Here is a 23,894-nt window from a genome sequence, read left to right on the forward strand (position 1 = left end):
TTACTTTGAGGATAATATTTAGCTACCATCGGTGGAAGGTTTAAACATTTCCCTATGCTGGGGATAAAATTTCAGAAGCTTTTTTTTTTTTTTGTCCAATGAAACTGAACTTAGCCATTAAACAGCAATTATCATTAGCTCCTGCTTCCCCAGCATCCCATTTGATAGTGTTTCACAGGAATTTACATAATGGCATGAAACGGGATTTTGGTTTTTAGTTTAATTCCAAGAAGATAGCATGTGTGTTTTGTTTAATCCACCAGAGAGTGTTTGATCATGATATTCTCATCTCCAGTGGGTAGACTATGCTGAATTTAAAGAGACAACACTTATTCCAAGAGTACCCAATTACAGAGCTGGCAGCCCTGGCTAGAGAGGAGCTCTTTCAGTGAAAGTTACCCTACATCTCAGCAGAGGGCTGAGCAGTGAATTCCATGCTTTCTTATCTAAGCACACATGTGAATCACAAGCCTAGCAAATAGACAAGTCAGTTAAGAGAAGTCCTCACTGACTGTAGAACCCAGGTGTGAGCAAATGCTGGGTCTCCCAATAAAATGCCTGCCAATTTTATAAGATGAGAAAGAAAGGAGGACAAGGAGAAGCAATGTTCACATGGTTGCAACTTCAGTCTTCCTTCAAACTGAGTAGTAACTCGGGACCAATATCCCCAAATATTGTTTGTTCATTTAAGGACATATGGCTAAGCTCCAAAACTGAAAGGACCAATATGTATACTGGGTCATAAAGGTCATAAAGGAAAATATCAGAGCCATCTTTACTGAAGTTGACTTCATTCCTGAGACTGGCCTGAATGTCTATTATTGTCATATGCCTTTCAAGATCAACTAGCTTTTCAAATCACTTGATGAACTGACCTAAGTGACATATGCATAGAAGGATATCTTGCCTCTTTCTCTAATAGTCTACTGAATATTACATTTCCTTAATGAACTTTCTGCTCTATGTCCTGTCCCATATCATGTGTTTAATAGAATAAGCCACCATAATGTCCTGCAATGAGACTGAACTCAAGATCATTTCTTGAGAACCAAATTCTGATATTGAATTGGGGTCTAACAAGCCAGAGCTGACACTTGTAGGATAGTAAAGACACATTTTTTTGTCCCCACCAGTGAAATTAAGCTACTGCTAGTATTCTTTTGGGAATGGATATAAATATACTGGCTCTTATCAATAGCTGGAAACTAAGTGCCTCTAGTTCTTTAAAGGCCAATCTAGCAAACAAGTATAATTGGCATTGTCAGTAATTTCCCATTTCTATCAATGTTTAGTGTGATCTGTTAAAAATAACAACATACACAATGTGCAAGGTTTTTTTATGCTGATGGAGACATCTTTGTAGTTCCCTTTAGGAGTTTATTATTTCCTGTGAATTATATTTTGTTAGAGATAAGAAGAAGGGCAGTACTTTCTTTGATTCTTTAAACTATAGTTGTTATTAATCCATGAGTCCATTTGATTATTTTGCAGATTGGAAATTGATACAGGATTCCATGAAGAGTTGAGAAAATTTACAGTTCATAGGAATTGAAATATTAGTCATGGGATGAGGAGAACATTGGTAAAGACCTACTTGGGTAAGAGATAAGGGGAAAATAATCTATGTTTGTCACTATTACTTGGCAGAGATATTTGCCATTTTATTTTATTGGACCTTGGTGAAGATGAATGAAAAGGGGAGGAAAGGAGAATTTAAAATATCAGTTTCCTCTCCCACCACAATATAATAAATCTTTTGAGGGAAAGCATCTATTCTTACACTGCCAAACGTGTCTGGGTATAGTTCTGCAACAGAATAGGAAATTCAAGAAATTTATATATTAAGTTAAATTAATCAACTTCATATTTCACATTCTGATTCCTACTACCATTAGATGATAATGAACACAATAGTAAAACAGAGGAAATAAAAGATTGGAGAAAATATTTAAGTTTAACTTGACATTGTTGTTTAGGACAATGATAGAGGACAAATTGGTGGAAAAGCCATATATATGTGAAATGGAGAAACCTCATTTTTTTCCTCTTTTGGAGAATGTCTTGCCATATAACACATGATAATTCTTCCTTCAACTTCTGAATGCTTTTTATCACATACTTGGGCCACCATGCTGAGCTAAAGTAATAAGGTTGTAAGAATTGTTTTCCATCCATGTGCATGGTAGACAAGCATTTTACCACAGAGGAGCAGCCCTAGTTCAAAAACAGATGTTAACTATGACATTAGTAATTGTTATTTTCACAAATCACAGGAAAGGTCCATATTCTGTATACCTGATAAAAGCATAGATTTTAGCTTAAATATTCTAGAGCTGTGAGAACTTTTATAGGTAACTGGGTATGGTTTTCTCTTTTTTGCACAGTGATGGAACCTGAGTCAAAAATTCATGGCTACTTAATAGAAAAATTTGAGTCTAACTTGTGCAAGATCTTAGTCAGTGAGGAGCCAACATTGACTGGTTCTATGACTTTGAAACCCAATGAATTCGCCCAAATCTTAGTTTCTTCATTTGCTGGGTTATTACAAGGAACAAATGAGCATAAGTATTTTTCAATGACCAACAAAGTGACATTTTGGGGCCCCAAGATATTGATGCTAATCTTACATGGAAATGTTGTTTTCTAAAGGACTGGAATTATCATGCTTTGTTTCCTGCCTCATAAAAAAAACAATGGCTGTGTACTTCTGGATTTGTTTCCACATACTGATTTTCACGAATAACCTTTTCCCACAAGGAGGCTCTTCCTTTCCATGTCCCTTTTATTTAATTTTTAACGCTATTAATATCCCATTAGTATATTCCACACATTTCTTTCACAGACAATCTCCGTACACACATAGCAGTTCCTGTATTTCATTTTCTGGGCGTGCGGTGTTCTCTGGAAGCAAGGTTTCCCTTCCTAGAAAGGAAATTCTGGGGAATTAAAATCCCAGAAATAACTGTCTAGTTAATGAAAGTCAGAAATTGGTGGATTAATACCACATCTTCCTAGTCTGTGATCAGGAAAGTTCTGAGATGTTTTCTATTATCTGTTAGAAGTGCTCCATTGGGGACATGTCACAACATGTTCATTAACTGCACTGAAAGTTCTTTCATTAACAAGCAATTTCTCTGTCATTCATAGTGCTTATTAGGGCCACCTTACATCTTCACTTCTTTACACAATCCTTGCTTTAGCATCTTCTCTTTGGAGAACTTGCCTACCTTTTCAAATATTATTTTTACTGGCTCATCCTGTTCTGACTTTTGTCTCTTAAAATCCAGTAGAGGTGACCAGTATTGTGTATAACACAAGCATTTTGCTTGTTTTATTTTAAGAAGATGCTTCGAATATCCATGTTCTTAAGATAGTACATTTTGGCCTATACTATGCTTCAGATGAGGCAGTGTTGTGTTGAAATTGCTTCTTTATAAGATCACTACAGAGGAGACTGGAAACAAAGATCAGTGATGAGCCTATGTTCTCTTTGAAGAACTCTGGTAAGAGGCAGTGAGGACTTGAACAAGGAACAACAAAATGGATATGTGGATTAGGACATGATAATTATAGAATTATAAAAAACTGGAACCCATAGCATTTGGTAATGATATCCTGCCTCTTTCGGCTTCATACCAGGCTCACTGAGGTATTTTATAGAATTCAATGTTTCATTCAAATATAAGAAGACATTCAAAGTTCTAGCGTACAGTATTGGCAACAACAATGAGCCCTGTACTTAGTAAGGCAATGCAACTCAGCAGATGAGCTGCCAAAACAACAGAAGAAGCTGAAGACAACAAACGAAGGAAAAGCTATTCTCCAGGTTAAGCATCTTCAAGGGTGTATGGGATTCTGGGATGAGAGCTGTGTCTCAAACTCCAGGTTCCACTTAGAGCTTCATGTCAATGGATAAGCACATCAGTGAAGATCCTTTGGGAAATCTAAACTGCAAATTTCATTGCTTATTCTGGACAAATTGTTCAGTCTGTCCATGATGCAATGTTTTTCATCTGAGGATTAAATGAGCATTGAATATTAATGTGACATAAAGAACTCTATATAGAACCAGACCCTATTATCATTCTATCTGTTGTTATTAAAGAATTCATAACTGGAAAGGTCAAAATTTCACAACCCAAATGCAAAGGAGATTTTTAAGCCATCTACATTAAAATGTAGAATGTGCTTGATAGAGTCCTGGACTACCTTTACCTTCTTCACTGATTGGAACAAGGACAAACATATGTCACATTGCTTTAAACTTGAAGTAGCTTGTGTGCCAAGCTCCTCTGTTAGCATGCAGAGTACCCTTTATATTGTAAGCACTGACCTGACAAATTGCTATTCACTCGCCAAGGGATTCAACTAACCTATTCTCCCAGTGCTGACCAAGCATCTGTTCCCAATCCCTGCCCAGCAGCGTTGTCACCATCTATCTAACATTTCAGGAAGACAAGAAGTATACAGAGTACCTTATAGTTCGTTGCAGAAATTAGCTGTGTTTGCATCTGAGAGCGTGAATTCACTGATCATTTATGTCTAGGTTCACTTCTCTTCCTTGAATACAGGGCAGGTGGTGGTGATCACAGGAAGTAGAGAGGTTATCATTGAGAGATTCACAGGGTGAATTTTAATAAATATGTGGCCCTTTCTTACTAATGAGAACACAGAGTTGAGTAGACAGGAAACTTATTTGCATGGTTTGTGGTTGGATGTTGAGAAGTAAACTAGCAAAATATGAGTCTTTCTTATTGTGATTGTACTCTTGACTTTAGGAGTATCTTTTGGTTTGCATCATGTGGTAAATGTATGAAAATTCCAATTTGTAATAAAGAATAGAGAAAATTGCCATTTGAGGGTAGTAGATTTTTATTTGTATCAATTGAATGATTTCATTACGATAGAAGATTTGTCTTATCTTTATGCATTTACTCCATTTTATTAAGGTTTAGGGACTTGAGGTTTCTTAGAGTCATACTTGTTGTTTAACAGACTTGCTGTTGTTCCACTGTGTACTTCTTTCTTTAATATTATGGTGAAATATTGCTTCATGTTCTGTAACTGCTATTTATATTCCTAGTGGAAAATAAGGACTTTGAAGCTTCTATACTTTCACTTACTTCCACAATCTCCCGTGGAAACACTGGGTTGTTGGTCTCCTGAGACAAAATACTATTCAGACTTGTTCTGTGATATAGTTTAATATCCATCTCACAAGAACTGCTGGAAACTAACCTTCATACTTCAAATACTTTAGTTTTGAGGCATTGGTTCATAAGAAATAAGTATAATTTTTTGGCAGTTGGCTTTCATACACTAATGGACAATCAATATCAGTTGCTGTGTTGTTTATTTCTTTAAAAGTACTGGAGCATAAAACTGGTTGTCAGAAGACTTCATGTTTAATCTGAAGTTTGCCTTTAGTTTGCTCTGGCAACTCAATCTCTGTTTGTCTTGCTGTTTCATCTGTAACAATGTAGAGAAAGGGATTGTGTCAGAGAGGAACACTGTAATGATTTCTTTTCTCTCTTGCTCTCTGATCGCATGCATGGTAGACTTGGACTAGCTTTTGCATATTAAGAATGTCAGGAAGTTGTTTGAGGTTAGGAAAGAGTATGAACAGAAGGAAAGTCTCCAAATAAGTTGAGGACTGGGGAAATAGGAAACTTCTAGTAGATATCCCTCAAAAGTCCTACATATGGATCCAGAGGGATAGTAAAATTAGATGAAACCTGGCAATATGTCACCAACAGGACTGTGGTAATGAGGACATGTCGAAGTAAGAGGACAAGAGAATGAGCTGTGTAGAGAACGTGGAAGATGATGGGTCATAGTCAGTGCCCGGCGACATGGAGCCTTAGCTCTGTAGGATAGCACTTAGCTCTGTATGATAGCACACAAAGAAGGGCAAAGGAACATGGGTCCTGTCATAGGAAGAAGCTTAGGTCCAGTGAACTAGGAGCATAGAACATTTTGCAGCTGGAAATCTAGCAGGTGGTGCAATCTCAGCTCTGTGATGTAGACATTAGGCTTATTTGTAGAAAAAATTAATTCTAAGCTCTGCTAGATTTAGGTAACAGAGTCTTTTCAAAGCAAGCATGTCTTCTTAGGGATTATGAATGAAAAGAGGAAAGAAGGACTCACCAGAACTGCCAGGCCTTGACTGCCACAGCTCCTTCTATAAGGCCTTATTAGTGCTTTCTGAAAAATTTCACCAGGCAAGAAGAGAATCAGAAAAGTGATGAAGGAGGAGGAGAAGTACTTAGTGAGGATTTTTTTTTAAGCTGAAAGGATCTGTTTTAGCTAGAATAGCAGAAATGTTTCCTTGGTTACAGACCCTTATATGTGGTAGAATTATGGTGAAAACACTTTAAAGAAAATTACTTGATTGCTAGGAGGTATCAGAGTTTTTCAACAAATATTTCATTGAATAGAAATGGATTGAACACCTGCTACATTTAAAGCTTTGAACCAAGTGCTCTGGGGATCTGAAAAATTATGTTCCATCGTTCTCAATACCAAAGAGTCTATACTATAGTTAAAGAGACCAACACGTGAAGCAGCAGACTAAATGACAAAGCAGGACTTAATACAGAATGCTTTCCATTGAGAAGGCCTCTCTTTCTTGAGTTCTTGACCAATACAGAAATGTATTCAGTAGAATGCCCCTCAGATCCTAGATTGCCTTTATTCCTAATGCATAAAGACTAGACACATAGCTTAATGTAGATTTCAGTGAGGTATTTGACGCTGAAGTCCAGAATTTGACTTATATTTTCTGCCATATGGAGCCTTTGTACTTAACAGGGAGAACTCAGTCTTTGTGGAAGAGCTTGAAAGAAAGGATATGGTTGAATCAACCATCACACATTTCCTTTTTTTCCAACATTACCCAGAGACAAAACAAGTAAGTAGTAGATGTCAATGTTTAAAAGTTCTTTATGATGGAAGGATATAAAGAAACATTTCCTTTGACAGAGATAAATTGTCAACGAAAGGCAAGGCTGGAGAAAGAAGGGCCATGCTGGAATCGTTCTATCAGGAAGGGAGGGTTTGAGCTGTTGTTTTAGTGAGTTTAACTTTATAGAAGCACTTAAAACCATCTGTTGAGTGAATGATGGAGGCAAAAGATTAAGAACAAAAGCGTTGTGGAGGTGGTGTAGACAAAGGGATACTACTAAGGAGAGAAAAGGGGGGAAGAGCAGAAAATAAGTGCAAACTCAGGAGTGGGATCTGCGTCCTCATTTGTCTTTGGTATCTTAGTGTATCACTAACTTCCCTTGGTTTCCTCAGTTGCAAATGGGGAGTTTAATAGCCAGTGTTCTCTATCCTTTTGGTAGCATGGCTATTTACGTGGGAATGAGCAAATTGTTAGGTAGAGTCAAAAAGTGCACACCAGAGCTGATATTTGGTAGATAACCAGAATATATAGAGAATATATAGAGAATATAACCAGATATATATACAGATAGAAAGCCTTTTAGTAGGCAGCAGAGGTCTCTGGGAGTAAGGCTATCTATTTTCCCAATGTGTTGGTGAAGCCTCTCCTAACATTAGCTTCCCTGGTTCATTTTACAGAGTATGGAGGAGGAGAAAGCTCAGTTACAACTTGCTTAGCCTCCAGTGTTTTGTTCTAGGTAAAGGAGCACCTAGGACTAGGAACAGCCCCAACCTATGAGGTCATAGCAGAGATCTCAAGAAAAGCCCCATGGAAAGTAGCCTAGCTTTATATTTTTACCTTTCCTTGGCTGAACCACTCCAAGATAGATTTGTCTTTAGAGGTGGAGAGAAGGTTAAAAGCTAAGAACATCTACTAAATCTCTTATCTTTTCCAGATTCAAAACCTCACTAATATTTGGGGCCAAGGCATATTCAACATAGTCACTGAACCCTCAATATTCTGTATTCTTCATGACCAGAATTGTTACCTTTAGTGCACATGGGTGCAGTTTATCACACATCTTTAAAAGCTATATTTTATCTAAGATTTAAAAAAAAAACCCTTACACAATATTTGGAATTCTTCCCATCCCAGAGAAAGAGGTTATGGAGCGAGGAAGAGGGAAGTCAATCTGTAAAATAGTGATTTCTAAATAGGAGAGACTCAGTATTATGTGTAGATCTGATGTACTTTTAGTATAAACTGATGCTCAATCACAAACAAATCACAATGGTTTATTAATATGTAGCACCCAGTGCAGTAGCAGAAAGTGGTCTTACTGAGTTTATAACCCTTTCATTCCTTTATTTATTGTAAAATATTGATGAGATTTATTGAGCGTTAAGCCTTGTACTAGGTGCTGAGAACATAATAATGAGGAAAACAGCTGAGATTTCTGCTTTTCTGGAATAGGTTTAGGACATGGTAGAAGTGGGAGAAGACAGATGTGAGAGACCTTGCAAATGTAGAATCATAATTCATGACACTTGCTAGGCAGGAAAAGAACAAACTGCTCTGATGATTTCCAATCAAACTAAGAATCCATTTCCAAAATGTGGGAGGGCAGATTGCTAAGCCCTTCGTGTTGTCTAGATAACAGCATGCGTCTCAATCCTGTGTCCCTTCAAGAACAGTGCATTCCACTCCCCCGTTCCACTCTATAATTTTCTTTCAGGATTGTAAGTTCAGATCCAATGTTACTTTATTGTTAGCCAGTTTGAGATAGCTTCACTGAGCCTAGGGTGCCTCAGTTCATTCTCAACATTCCTCTAAAACTACAGAACCGTAGGATAGAGCTATGGCCTTGGTCTGTGCTCTGTTATTCTCTTCCCTTCCAAACAAGCTTTTATTTTGGGATATGGATTCAGCTCATTTAAAAGCTATATCAGGGTATTTCGGTATGAATTAACAATGAAGGGTGAGGTTGGCATAAACCACTTAGGCCTGGAATTAGATATCTCAGAGCCTTGCTCCTTGGCCTTCAAGTTGTACCATGAGACTTCACCAAGGGCTCTGGCATGTGCCTTCCCACATTTCTGAGCTCAGGAATACTATGTATTCATTTTGCCTTTGCATTGTGATGAACTCTCACTATAAGCTTCCTGTACTAAAACTGGATTTATAATTCAATGTCCAGTAAATATCTGGAAAAAAAAAACACACAAAAAACCTAATCAAATGACCAAGAAATAACTCTGGAGAAAAAAAAAACACCCAATCACATTTCTAGGAAACCTTAATAAACAGCCAGGAGTTATCTTCAGGGGACAGGCCTTCAATGTCAAAGTATGAATAAATCAAATTACAATAGTAATTTCCAAAGGGCTTGGAAGGGTCACTCAGAACACGGACAGTCTTTGGCTGATGCAAGCTTGAAAACCTCCATTCTAGATTTGGATGTATGTAAGTGTGCATGCACAGATGCATGTGTCTATCTACCTATCTGCAGATGGAATAATGAAATCCACCAAATGCTGTTTGAAAATACTGGAGAGGTGACAATAGAATAAAATATATAGATACATTCATATAGAGAATATATAATAGAGATATGAACTTGTTAAACATACACTCTACTGCACACATTATCACAATGAAACTTCCTTGTACTACTACAACATGCTAATAGAAATAGTAAAACTAGGGCTGGAAATATGGCCTACAGGCAAGAGTGCTTGCCTCATATACATGAAGCCCTGGGTTCGATTCCTCAGCACCACATATATAGAAAATGGCCAGAAGTGGTGCTGTGGCTCAAGTGGCAGAGTGCTAGCCTTCAGCAAAAAGAAGCCAGGGACAGTGCTCAGGGCCTGAGTTCAAGGCCCAGGACTGGCAAAGAAAAAAAACAAAACAAAAAGACAAGAAATAGTAAAACTAATAAACAGTAGCAAAATTTAGAACCTCTGGTGCTCAAAGATTGTCTTGTGAGAACACATCTTTCTCAAGGTGTGAGGTGGGCTGGGAATATGCCCTAGTGGCAAGAGTGCTTGCCTCCTACACATGAAGCTCTCAGTTTGATTCCCCAGCACCACATATATGGAAAACGGCCAGAAGGGGCGCTGTGGCTCAGGTGGCACAGTGCTAGCCTTGAGCGGGAAGAAGCCAGGGACAGTGCTCAGGCCCTGAGTCCAAGGCCCAGGACTGGCCAAAAAAAAAAAAAAAAAAAGGTGTGAGGTGACATTTGGACCTTTGACTGACAGGGACAGCTTCCCATGAAGATAATAAGTATTGTTCTAGGGGAGGAGGAGCCACTAACTAAGTAAGGTCTCTAGAAGCAGGAAATTACTTGGAAAGTGGATTGAGTGGGGCAAGGAAAAAGAAAGCTTTTAGAGAGAGATTGTTAACTGTCCTCCTGCAGCTAAGTTCCAGCTTTGTTTTTCTGCCATTTGTTTTTTTGGAGAAGATTGAGATTCAGATCAGCTCTGCACAGGATATGTGATTTCTAGAACTTCCTTTTAGGAAGTAACCAAAGGAATTAGGTTGCGCCAAGCAACAGCTGTTGTCGAAATGGGTGGGGGACTTTCCAGCAGGCAGGACCCGCACCCCTTCTCCTTCTCTGTCTGTGACTAGCATCCTTAGTACCTTAGTTAACTTGGCTCCAGGCCTGAGCGCTGCTCTTGCTGCCGCCTCTCAGCTGTTTCTTCCACTCCACTGACTGCCGAGCTACTCTTTCCTCCAGACGGAGGAGGCTGCATGCTGCATTGCAGCAAAAACCATTTGCAAAGCTCAGAGTACTGTGAGTTCCTATCATCCCTGTAGCTATTTGTAAAACAGGACTGCCTGAATGTGAGAGAACTCTGCACTTGGGGACAGCAGAGCTAGATTTCTTCTTGTACTGCAGAGGGTAGAAGGAAATAGAGTCACCTATTGTTTTCAGCCCAAGGTCAGAAAGAAACTAGTTTGGAGGTAGAGTGCTTTGAATTTGGTTAGGAATTTGGTTAAGTAGAAGTGCGTCCTGGGCCTTACGAAGCTGGTATGAGATTCTGGGAGGAGACTAGAAACAATCACTCATCATCTACTTAGACTGAATTCAGAACCTAGTGTTGATCAAGCTAGTGTGGGATGTTGTTCTGAACAAACTGGAATGAAACAGAGAAATAAAAATGTGTCCTCAATTTAAACACGGGAGTGTTGAGTATCGTTTGTGGGTTCATGAAACACAAAAGAATGAAGTGAAATGAAATCCCTGGATGAGGCCACAGGCCTTGAATTGTACCTTTGGGATAAAACTATTTGGCAGCAAGAAGGTTGGAGCCATATCTGACATGGAGGCAGTCTGCAAATCTATCCGGAAGGAGGGTTTGTCTGAAGACATCAGCTCTACAGAGAGAATCACTCCTCAAACCCATTGATATAGGAATTGTGTGAAATCCAGGCAGTTTTAACCCAAAGAATGGTCCTTGAAATTTCATTACCATTTAACACAATTATTTAGTCAATTACATTCAGTATAAAGAACAATTTGAGTGTAGTCTCTTTCTGGAGTTGTGATAATCCAGGGACTGGTGGGCCCAAACACCTTTCAGGACAAAGACTCTGCTGAGTCTGTGGACTCAGTGGCCGATGGGAGGGGCTGGAGTAGAGGCAGCATACTGAAAAGAAGAGGGTCTGGATTCAACAGATGCAGCTCAGGTTGGGATCCTCTGTATTCTTGGTGGTCTCTTTTTCAGTAAATTTGATCTTCTCCCATTTACATGAAAATGATATTCTGTGGAAATTTGCTGTGCTCTGTAAGAGAGAGAAGAGAAAAAATTTGCAAGAATTTCTGTGCAGAGAGCATGAGCTATCACCCTTGGCATGGAGTTGGCTCAAGTTCTGAAAGCTGATAAGGCGGACCAGGCTTCCATTTGTTGATCTGAACAACTTGTTGTGTTATTTAGAGTCTAAACCTTTGATGGGTTTCTCAGGAAGTATCTGGTTTGGGAAAGGATAAGAACATGAGCTGTAGGAAAATGGAGAACCCTTGTTTTTCTTTTCTCCTCTAGAAAACGGACTCATTTTCTGACATAAGAAATGGGCTAGTAAGTAAATCAGTTTCCATATCTAGTTCATATTCGTAGGAAGCTACCTCTTACCTTATTTGTGCTAGGAAATATTGAACAAATATTTAAAAATTATTGATTTGAAAGAGGTTCAGTATGATGACAATATTCAGATTTGCAACTGATGTCCTGGGCCTAGTAAGGTGCCACTGGCAATGACACAGTCGTGGACATGCAGACCCCTAACCCGGAGAAAAGCAGGGGGTGCAGAATCCTTAGCCTTTCTATTTCCCACCTAGCATTCTGTTTCAGTGACTCCTTTTTAGGGAGCTTGGAGAAGGCTCCATGGTGTGTAACAAAAGTGAATTAAAAACGAACAAACAAACAACTTCACCTCAGGATAGATCATTGTTTCCGTAAATAATACCCATTGTATGTTTTCTCCTGGCCATAAGTGTATTTTTCTGGGTTAAAAACTATCCTATGCTGGGAGCCAGTGGCTTATGCTTGCAATCCTAGCTATTTAGAAGCTGATATCTGAATACTGCAGTTTAAAGCCAGCCAGACAAGGAAGTCCGTGACACTCTGATCTCCAATAAACTACTAAAAAGCTGGAAGTGGAGCTGTGGCTCAACTGATAGAGTGCTAACTTTGAGTGAAAATTCTAAAAGTCAGCATGCAGGCCTTAAGTTCAAGACCCAGGATTAGCACCCTCCTATTCATCCCCCCACACACCTCTTTTAGATCTTGAATGGATTATGAGTACGGCTAGTCTTTGTGCAGGTACTTCAGGGGTCCCAGAAGGGATGAGGTGCTTTGTTTTCTCTTATTCCAGGTGGGAGGGTTGTTCTATTCATGAAATCCACTCTGACCATGAAGGAGGAGACTGTTGGCTTTCAGGAGGGGAGAGATCTCAGGAAAGATAGCTAGCAATGAAGGCTTCACCAAGCATGTTTATACTTGATCTTCTTGGGACATTTGTACAAACTGACTAGGAGTCTGGAAGGAAGAGAAGAGGGGAAAATTGTTCAGAATGTTGAGGTCAAGACTGGCCTCAGCATAGAGTCCAAGTTAGAGGATGGTCCGACTTAAGGTTATGTCACTGATTTGGGCTGTACCTTTTGTAATGTACCTTAGATTTGAATTGATCAAAATTAATTCTGCAGTTAATGAGAGTTATTAAAAGCTTTTGGTGCCCAGAAGCAATAGGATTAGAATTTCACATTAGGATTAATTCTGGAGGAGTGTAAAAAACATTGATGAGGTGAAGAAGGAAGGAAGGAAGAGATTAGCTTAAAGGTTATTACAGCTTCATTTTATCTCAGACATAATGGATGAGGGAGCAATGGACAAAGACAAAGACAAAATGTAAACCCCAGTTCCAAGCAACTCAAACTTAGGTTAGGTCTGAGGGTCATTATGGAATGCCATATTCTGCTTAGAGATACCTTTTCTCCTTGCACTATAATTTGCTTTGTGGTACTGTAAATCTCCATGAAGACATCCCCAGACTTGTAACAGAATACCTTATAGGTAGCAAGGTTAGCTTTCATCACTTTTCTTTGTCAGAAGGATATTAGAACAAAGTGGTTAGAAAAGTGGAGGAGAAAGTCCAGCTTCTGGTGTTTGAATGGTTAATTGAAAATAAGAGTCTCATGGGGACTTTTCTGCCAGGGCTGGCTTCGAACTGTGACCCTCGGATCTGAGTCTCTTGAGTAGCTAGGATTACAGGCATGGCTCGGATTACAGGTATGAGCCACTGGCGCCTGGCCTGGTTGACATTGTCAATGAGCAGTGGGAGTCATAGACATTAGCAAGAAATTGCCATACTTCAGAAAGGTGTTATAAAAGAGAACTGCATGAGGTGCTGCGGGAAGCAGAGGAAGGAGACACAGAACACATGGAGAGAAGGGGCAATGGATTTGGGCTAATTTAAGGGAAGTCTTAGGGTGGGGAAAGGTGAAAGATGAAAATGAGGCCCTGAAGTTCTTTGGGAGAAGTATCTAGAGTAAAAGAAGACATTAAAAATGGTAAATACAGAGAGGGGGGAGAGAAAAAAGATGTATATTTTTACAATTTTATTGTAAAGGTGATGCACATGGGGGTTACAGCTACACAGGTAAGGTGATGAGTACTTTTCTTTTCTAGTAGTGTTACTCCTCCCTCATTTTCTCCCACTCCCCCACCCCACTCCTCTCCCCCGGACCCAAGTTGTAAAATTTATTTCCAACATGGTGTCTAGTGAGTACTGCTGTTTCATTAGTTACCCTTTTGATTTTTATAGGAGCAAGACGTAGAGGAAAAGATGGGGAGCGTCATAAAGTCTTGCTGTACCTTGAAACGATCACAAACATTTTTTGGATAAATCTTTAAATGCTTTTCTGATTTTTTTCTTTGTAAATTATATCTAAAGCTGTACAAAGGAGTTTCAATTAAACATGTCAGTTTATGCATGCAATGCACGTTGGTGAGTGAAACCCCCTTTTAGGTATACAAATGACCATCAGTGAGAAAGATACTGGCCACTCCATTGTTGTGGGGGTTTCCTGGTCTGTCTGTAAATCCCTTGCAGTTGAAGTGGACTGGAAAAGGCCCAGAGGAAGGGCTACATGGTTTGCCTTTGAGCCTTTAGAATAATGGACTAATCATTAATGTAGAAGTAATTAGGGCAATCTATAGATGCACATGCCAAAAGGAGAGAAATTTCTATTCCAGGATGATGTCTTGGAAGCCAAAATGAAAATGACTCAGTGAATTGGAACCAAGAAATATAAGGTGTATACTCTGATGTACCCCAAAACTTCTGTACCTAAAATGCTTTTTATAAGGTGAAGATTCTGTATTGAGAAGGAAATATGTTCATGTTTAATTTCTGGGAAAGAAGACCAAAGGTGTACTGACAGAAACTTTGCATCATAAAATGATAGTCAATGAGTAACAACAAAAGTCACTGAAATGATGAAGTCATAGAAATGATTCTCCCATTTACAATTTGGTGCCTTGAAACTAGCTAACACGGAATGTAGCCTGACTCTGGATTCCAGTGTCACAGGAAGCTCTTCTTTAGCTTAAATTGATAAATTTAACAAATGAGGCTCCTCTTTATCCAAAATTTCCTAATAAAATAGGCTACTTCAAAAATATATTTTTATTGATTTCTGAACAGAAGGAAATGGCCATGCATTTATTAACACCTGCATTGAATATCTTAACGTTGATAAAATTTTACCTTATTAGTGGGATGGCATATTTTAAAATTTCTTCACTTGGTTTTCAAATATCCAAATCTAATGGTTCTTTTCATGAAAAAGATCTAAACTTGATTTAGCAGGTTGTTTTATTTTTGTTTTGTCTCAATGTCTCTATGGAGCTATTCTCAACTCCCTAATTTTTTAGTGATCTCTTCCCTTTGAATCTTTCATTGTTAAATACACCTTTCATAGAGAAAAGTGGATTAAACTTGTATATTCAATTTAACAAAGAATTGTCAAATCAACATCAGATAACCACTGCTGCCTAGAGTCAATAAATGGTGCTTTGTATGTTCTCTTTTATAATTGTGCTTGCTTTGTCCTACATTTTTGCTGTATATGTTTATGTCTGTAAGTAATACACTTTAATTTTGCCTCCTTGGAGACATTATTCAAATAAATTCATACTGAGTATGCTCTTGAAGCCATTTACAATTCGCCTCATATTGTATTTTCTAGAGTCATATGTATTATCGTGTGCAGCTGTAGTTTATTTGTTCTGCTGTATAGTAATCTTTGGTATAATTTCAACACAACTTGAGCATTCTTCTACTGATAATATTTGGGTTGTCTCCAGTGGGAACTCTGGAAGATGCTGTTGTGAAGAATCTGTTCGTGTATCCTGGTGCACAGGGGCAGACATTTCTATGGAGTAGGAGTTCTCTAAGTACTCTGGACCAGTAGTGTCAGTATCTCCTGGGAGCTCATTTGAAATGCAAATTCTCAGGTTCCATTCCAAGTCTACTCACTTGCAGACTGTAGCACTGGGACCTGTCATTATATATATGTGGTAATTAGCCTTACAAATGTTCCTGATAAATAGTAAAGATTGAAAACACGCTAGAGAATATATGCATTACAATATAGATGACAGCATATACAGACTTTAGTGTCTATATAAACCAGAATTGAGTCTTAGTTTCTGCAAGTCTTTTAATATTTCTAGATAAAGCTAAACTATTTTATTCAGTAATTATATCCATTTATGAAATGACCAGCAGCATATTAAGTCCATGCCCGATTGCATGAAAACCTGAGGCTGTGTCGTAAAATACAAAGTTTTGAATTTCGAACCTGCTTTTGAATATACAAATCGGTTATTCTTATTTATTGTACTATTCTTGGTTTATTCGTGGTTATAGTTTTGCTTTACTTGATTGTATATAAGCATAGCTGTTGCATTTTACCCTAGATTATATCTTTATTTAATTTCATCTACTGTTTTATTTTAAATTAACTTATAAAAACATGATATATACACTGTAAAAGTTGACAAGGTATATATGATACTTTAAGGAAACAAATTTTCTCTACTAGTCATGCATTTTATCCTCCCACTTCATACACAATGATCAGTTTAGCAGAGAGGGTTTTTTTTGGCCAGTCCTGGGCCTTGAACTCAGGGCCTGAGCACTGTCCCTGGCTTCCTTTTGCTCAAGGCTAGCACTCTGCCACTTGAGCCACAGCACCACTTCTGGCCGTTTTCTGTGTATGCGGTGCTGGGGAATTGAACCCAGGGCCTCATGTATACGAGGCAAGCTCTCTTGCCACTAGGCCATATCCCCAGCCCCAAGCAGAGAGGTTTTAAAGACAGTTTGTCTTGGTGCTATGTCTCATTTACGATTAGCATTTCCTCTTCAGTCCTCCCAAAGTGTCAAGGCAAATTTTGTTATGAAATTTATAACATTCAGTGGTGACTGTTTGTATGTCTTTCTCCTATGCAAACCTGGGATGTAGTTGAGCATGAAAACTGAATTGTATTATACCAGTGTCCTTAGTACAGTGTCTGGCAATTAATAAAAAGACAATAAAAATATGATACTACAAAGCAAGACACCCATAATTTCTTTCCCTTTGCTTTGATATTTTCTGAAGTGTGAAAGTCTGTCTGTCTTTTTCCTCTGATTTTTTTTTTCTTAATGTGTCTTCGTTTGATAGTTTGTAGATGGTATCTTGTGATGAATGAAGTTCTTGTGACGAACGCAGGCAGACAAGCTGTTAATGAGCTTCGTTGGCCTTCAGATTCTGAGCCCAGGAAGTGGCCTGCTTTCCACGTCTGCTATCACTGCAGGAGACAGTGCCGCTCTGTGCTTTGGAAAGACTTGTAAATGGTTGAATCTTCAGAACCCACCCTTGCTCATTGAGTAGACAGCAATAGGACACCTTTGATTAGTGGAAATGAATACTTATGATTTTGCTATCCTAGAAAGAAAACATTACTTTTGTAAAAGGAGCTTTAATCCTTTACCTAAATGAGGTTTCTTCCTGGGATTTTTTTTTGTTTTTTTTTTGCAGGTTCTGGGCCTTGAACTTAAGGCCTGAGCACTGTCCTTGGCTTCCTTTTGCTCAAGGCTAGCACTCTACCCCTTGAGCCACAGCACCACTTCCGGCTTTTTCTATGTAGTGCTGAGGAATTGAACCCAGGGCTTTTTGTATATGAGGCAAGTATTCTGCCACTAGGCCATATTCCCAGCCCCTTCCTGGGAAATTTTACAGGGCCACTTGTTTTGGGAAATTGCGGGGTTCTGTTTGTCTACACGTTCACACTAATTAGTCCTCTTTTTAAGTCTAACAAGATTGTATGTTAAGATCCCTTCTGAGTTTAGACAAAGGATATTCACTCTACTCTGACTATTCTGGAATGTTGAGAAATTGTCTTTGAAAGTCTGTATTTGACAAAATAACTGCTCAGAATGATAACTAGCAGATTTATCTCCACTGAGACCAAGAAGAAAATATTCTTTTTATTATTGTGACTTTGAGAGGAGTTTCCTTGCACTTGAAGGATGGGAGAAAAGTTGTTCGAAAGTGATATTTGGTTGATGCAGCCAGCAACCAGTGTGTGTGCAGTGTGTGTGTGTGTTGGGGGGGGTCCTTTGATCTGTGTTGTGTTTTTGAGAAAAGCTCTTGCCTGGAATGCCTCTGGTTCTCTCATGCTTCATTGCAACAATGTGAATGAGAATCTTTCCCTTGAAAAGGAAAGGCCTGGGATATGGATTCTGATAAAATGCTCTTATTTAAGATAAACCATTGGTATCATGACCTTTGCCTTTAGGTTTCTGTATCTATTAAGAGAGTTATTTGGCACAGAAGAAAGGACAGACATCACTAAGAGTCAGGGAAAACAAGGCTCAATTTGTAGACTGGGAGCCAGTGGCCCATGCCTCTTATCCAAGGTACTCAGGAGGCTGGAGGATAGCAATTCAAAGCTAGTCTGGGCAGATTCTTATCTCCAATTGATAAGCAAAAAGCCAGAAGTGGAACTGTGGCTCAAATGGTAGAGAAACAGCCTTATGGGAAAAGCTAAGAGAGAGTACTCATGCCCTGAGTTCAAACCCCACATAAACATAAGACTTAGGTTATATCTTTAAATAATATGAATTAAAGGTATATGTGGTTCTCTGGAAAGTCCTCTAATGTACACACACACACACACACACACACACACACACACACACAATGTATAATGACATATGACAGATGCAAAATACAACAAAGATTAGACCTCTACTGTCTTTAAAATAGATGCTGGTGTTAGGTGCCTACATCTCCTCAAGATTGGACAAGATTGGATACTTTGGGCAGAGGAAATGGCTCAGGGTATAACTGCAATGAGATAGAGATGGATAAAGACATTTTTCCTGCTAAACTGAATAATGTATTCTCCAAATCTAGTATCACTTTATGAAAAATAAGATTAGATGGATGTACAGCTGTGTGACATCTTCTATTCAGTACTTGAGAGTATGAACTTCATTCTCCTTATGTGAAACAATTTATGATAATTACTATGGTAATTATTATTATCCTCCTTCTTATATTCCCATCATAAACAACAAGAATGTAAATATTTCTTTTGGAAAGGGAGGCCTGAGAAGAGGCAGGGCCAGATGAAATATTGTTCTACAGGCTAAAACTTCTTAAACTGATAGAAATTTTGAAACTGCTGAGGAAAACTTACTTCTTGTTCATGAAGCTCTTATGAATACCAAATAGATAAGTTATTAGTGCATAATACTTTGCTAATATTTTGAAAAGATTCTTTGCTTCATGACTGTGGGGAATTAAAAGAGACCTGCTTCCTTGCCGGAATATCAAAGGCGTTCACATACATAGACATTTGTAGGTATCCGTGTGTGTGTGTGTGTGTGTGTGTGTGTGTGTGTGTGTGTGTGTGTGTGTACAGTACTTGGGCTTGAACATAGAGCCTCATACTCTTGCCTGTTTTGCTCAAGGCTGTTGCTTTACCACTTAAGCTACACCTCCATGTCCGTTTTTTTGGTGGTTAATTAGAGATAGAGGTCTCCTGGGCTTTTCTGCTCAGGCTGGCTTTGAATCACAATCCTGAGATCTCTGCTTCTTAAGTAGCTACGTTAACAGACATGAACAATCAATAGTTGTGGCTCAAAGTAACTGTCCTTCATTTCATCTCTCTATGGCAATTTATTACATTATTATTCCATTTCTTAAATTTATATTAATGTTCTTATATTTCTTGAGAAATATTATTACACTTCTTAAATTCTATTTTCCTTCTGAGTTCACTGGAGACAACAATGGTTGTCCTTCTTCCTGTACTTCCTCCAATAAGAAAATGACTAAAGAAATAGGAAAGCTCTCAACATTAAAGGTGGTCAAAAGAGTGGGGGAAATTTTTTTTGAGGAAGAAATATAGCATTCTTTGAAAGTCTTTGTTAGACTGTGAGCTACCTGTAGGTTGGAGTCATGTTTAAATAGATAATTTATAGAGCCCTATCTATGGCCTGATGTCTGAAAAATAGTAGGCACGTATTCAAATGTGTATGGAGTGGAAAAGTCACTATTTCCACAAGTGCTGTCTTCATTCTTTGAATGATTTATCCTTAAGTTTAAAGAAAACAGTGCAAATCATAACTAAGCAGAATGGTAATTAGCATTTCTTGTTCTACAAGCATTGGGAAAAGAAAAGAACTAGTGTTATGGAATGATGGTTTGTAATCTCCTCTGCCCTCTGCTCCAAAGTCACCTACTGAATCCCTAATCTCTAAAGTCAGTGTATGTAGTGATGAGGGTTGTGAAGGTAATTAGAGTTGGCTTGTGAGGATGAGGCCTTAGTGATGAAATTAGTGCCTGCATCAGAGAGAGCAACTCCTGCTGCCTCCCTCCCTGCTTTTCCCTCTTTTCTCATTCCACAATGTAAGAATCTAGGAGAGAGCTGTCTGCAAGCCAGCAAAACATGGTAACAAGCGCTAAAGAAGCAAATTCCAGATATGGAGAAATTCAGCCTCCTAAGTATGAAAAATACATTTCTGTTGTTTAAGCAACAAGTATTTTGTTAGCACAGCCCATGCACACCCATACAGATAGGAAAGGAGAGCATTAGCATGATGTCTAAATGCCAGCCAGGAACCATGCCTTTTAAATCTCATATCTCATGTGATACATATGATGCAATCTACTTTATGCAAAAGGAGACTGGGTGAAGGTGAGATACTGAGTATCTGGCTAGTAAAAGGGGCTAGGGATTGATGTTAATTATTTTTGTTTGTTCGTGGGGCTTGAACTCTGGGCCTGGGCACTGTCCCTGAGCTCTTCAGCTCAAGGCTAGTGCTTTCCCACTTGAGCCACAGTACCACTTCTGGTTTTCTGGTGGTTAATTGGTGATAAGAATCTCACAGACTTTCCTGCCTGGGCTGGCTTTGAACCATGACCCTCAGATCTCAGCCTCCTGAGTAGCTAGGATGTCAGGTATGAGCTACCGACACTCAACTGACACTAAATTTTTTATGATTTAAAAATGCAGCCCTTATGGACATATGATTACATAGGGTGACACTAAGAGAAATGACCTCCAAAATATGGAAGTAAGTAGTTTATCAGTGCAGTTATTATTTTCAATATTGTATGGGAAATTATTTTTTTTCCTCTGTTCATCTTCCCTATGATTTAGCCCCGTTGGCACTGTATTTGATTGTGGTACCCTGGGTATTTTATATACGTTCATCTGAATTAAGGAAGGAAAGGGGAGCATTAAAATGGTGAGACAAAGGGTAAAAGGCAAAGCAACGCAACAGCACTACTTGCAAGACAATATATAAACTAACTGTACCACTGAGTGGGGGATGGGGAGGAGGAAGGGTGGGAGAAAAATGAAGGAGGGGGGTATCAAGTTGGACAAGGAATGTGTCATTACCTAATGTATGTAACTGTAACCCCTCTGTACATCATCATGATAATAAAAGTAAATAAATAATTTTTTAAATGCAGCTTTTTATAATACTTGAAATGTTGGGGGAAGTTTGAGTGGGTTTTCTCTTTAAGATCAGGATAATTTTATTAAAAATTTGACCTTTATATTTAGGCTAGATACTAATCATATTAAAAACTATAGTCACATGACAGTTGTACATTTCTTTTCAAATCTTGGACTATTGTTTAAATTTTAGACCATTAAAGTTGCTATGGAAATTAAAGTGAGAAGCAATGATCTATTTTGGGCCTGGCTAGCTGAGTCCCACACTACCTAGTAATTCTCAGTTTTCTCCTTGATTTGAAATATTGTCTTTATCTTTAGTATATGATTTATTCCTATGGCTACTTGAGGGGTTTTATTTTGTTCTTTTGATCTGTCATATACTTGAATGTTAATGCTGATCTTTAAATTATAGTTGACTATACAATGTGTTATAATATTCAATATATAATTATCTGCATATGGTTGTAATTTTAGAGAAGTCTTTTATGTTTATGTAGTCATTATTTGAGATTTTTTAAATTTACAGAAGAAAACACATACATCTATTGAAATTATACTACATTTATAGAACAATTTCTATATAATTTATCCCTTTAAAATAAATGCCATCTTCTTAGAAAGATGGCATCTTTTCTAAGAAGATGGCATTTATTTTACATTCTTTCATTACCTTCAGATAAGTGTGTGGATTTCTTTACAGAAATCCTATACATTCACTACTGAGTTAATCTAAAGTGTTTTTGTTAAAATTTATTTTGGTAATTTTATATATTATATAAATGTAATATATATTAGTTGTTATATATTACACAGACATAGATAAGTAAGATAAAACATACCTTTATGAATATATTTATATATGTAACTGAGATATGAGCATTTATTTTACAAATGATCATGTTATTAACTACATTAAGCTTTTGTAGTCTTTTACTTGATTTTTCAGATAGACAATGAAAAAGAAATAATAGTAAGTATATATTATTATTTTTCATACTCGGGTCTCATTGAATGGGAAACAGTGATTATTAATAGTTACTATTTTATTATTGGGAAAGTAGATTCTTATCATTATATGTGACACTGTTGATTGATACAAGATAGCTGCTATTCAATAATCATTTTTGATTGCAACTAATTCAAAATCTTAACATGTAGCAACATATAAATAATATAGAATATTTGCAGTAAGCTTAATCCCAGGGATAACTACTGGTAATTTGGTACCTAATCTTAAAGGATTTCTTTCCTGTTTGAAGAGATTTATTATCTTCTTTTCCCATTGGACATTCATTCCTACATCTTGGTTTAAGGACAATTCCTTCCTCTCACAAACTTCTTTGTGCCTTCTTCTCATCAGTCCCCAAGCACAGACCAGCTCCACTGAACCAAGGGTCCATTCTACAGCCGCATAGTAATATCTGCACCTGTCTGTTCACCTTATTAAAGTGTTCTGTTACACTGATCTAGTCAACTTCTGTCATAAACAATTCTGCAAAGAACATTTTAGTACAAGCACCTTTATATTTTTTATAGATTATGTAAGCATATTCCACATGCTTCTTGATACCCAGGAAATGTGCTCTTTAAAAGTCATTGTGGTTTTTTTTTTGTGTCTTTTTAAAAATTTTTTTCAAAAAAAAAATTTTTTTTTTTTCGGAAATGCAAAAGCAAGGCAAGACTTTATTCAGGCGAGCTGCAACTCGGGCCTCATCCTACCCACTGACACAGCGGAGGTTAGGAGGAAGCCCCGAGCTGCGATTGCACAGGGCTTATAAAGGCAAAAAACAAAGTTACAGGGCTCGAGGCATTCTGGGGGCAGTTAGAGTTAAGCATTCCCAGCGGTTAGAGTTCTTGACCGGCTGGGCCCTAATAAGCTTGTTCTGGGCTTGCTCACAGGGCCTGCTTATCTCAGGTTCATGTGGTAAAGTGGGGTTCGCGTGGTAAAGTGGGGCCTGACTTCAAAGTCTGGCTCTTCATTACAAAAGTGAAGAATTAAGAGAAAAATTATGGTTCAATTATTTTTCTTTTCCTGGGAAAGCATCAGTACCCGATGCTTTCAGTCATTGGCTAGCACTCTACCAACTGAACCATGACTTCATCCCCAAGATTCTATTATTTTTTTTAATTTCTTTTTTTTAAGTTTTTATTATAAAACTGATGAACAGAGAGGTTACAGTTTCATATCGTTAGGCATTGGATACATTTCTTGTAGTTTGTTACCTTGTCCCTCATACCCCCTCCCCCCATCCCCCTCCCCCTGTCCCCCCCTTGAGGTGTTCAGTTCACTTACACCAAACAGTTTTGCAAGTATTGCTTTTGTTGTTGTTTCTCGTATTTTACCCTTTTTCTCTCAATTTTGGTATTCCCTTTCAATTTCCTAGTTCTAATACCAGTATACACGGTTTCCAATATACTCAGATAAGATTACAGAGATAGTGTAGGTACAACCACAGGAAGGTGATACAAGAACATCATCAATA

Source organism: Perognathus longimembris, chromosome 8 (genome assembly GCF_023159225.1).
Source record: "Perognathus longimembris pacificus isolate PPM17 chromosome 8, ASM2315922v1, whole genome shotgun sequence".
NCBI classification, from domain to species: Eukaryota; Metazoa; Chordata; class Mammalia; order Rodentia; family Heteromyidae; genus Perognathus; species Perognathus longimembris.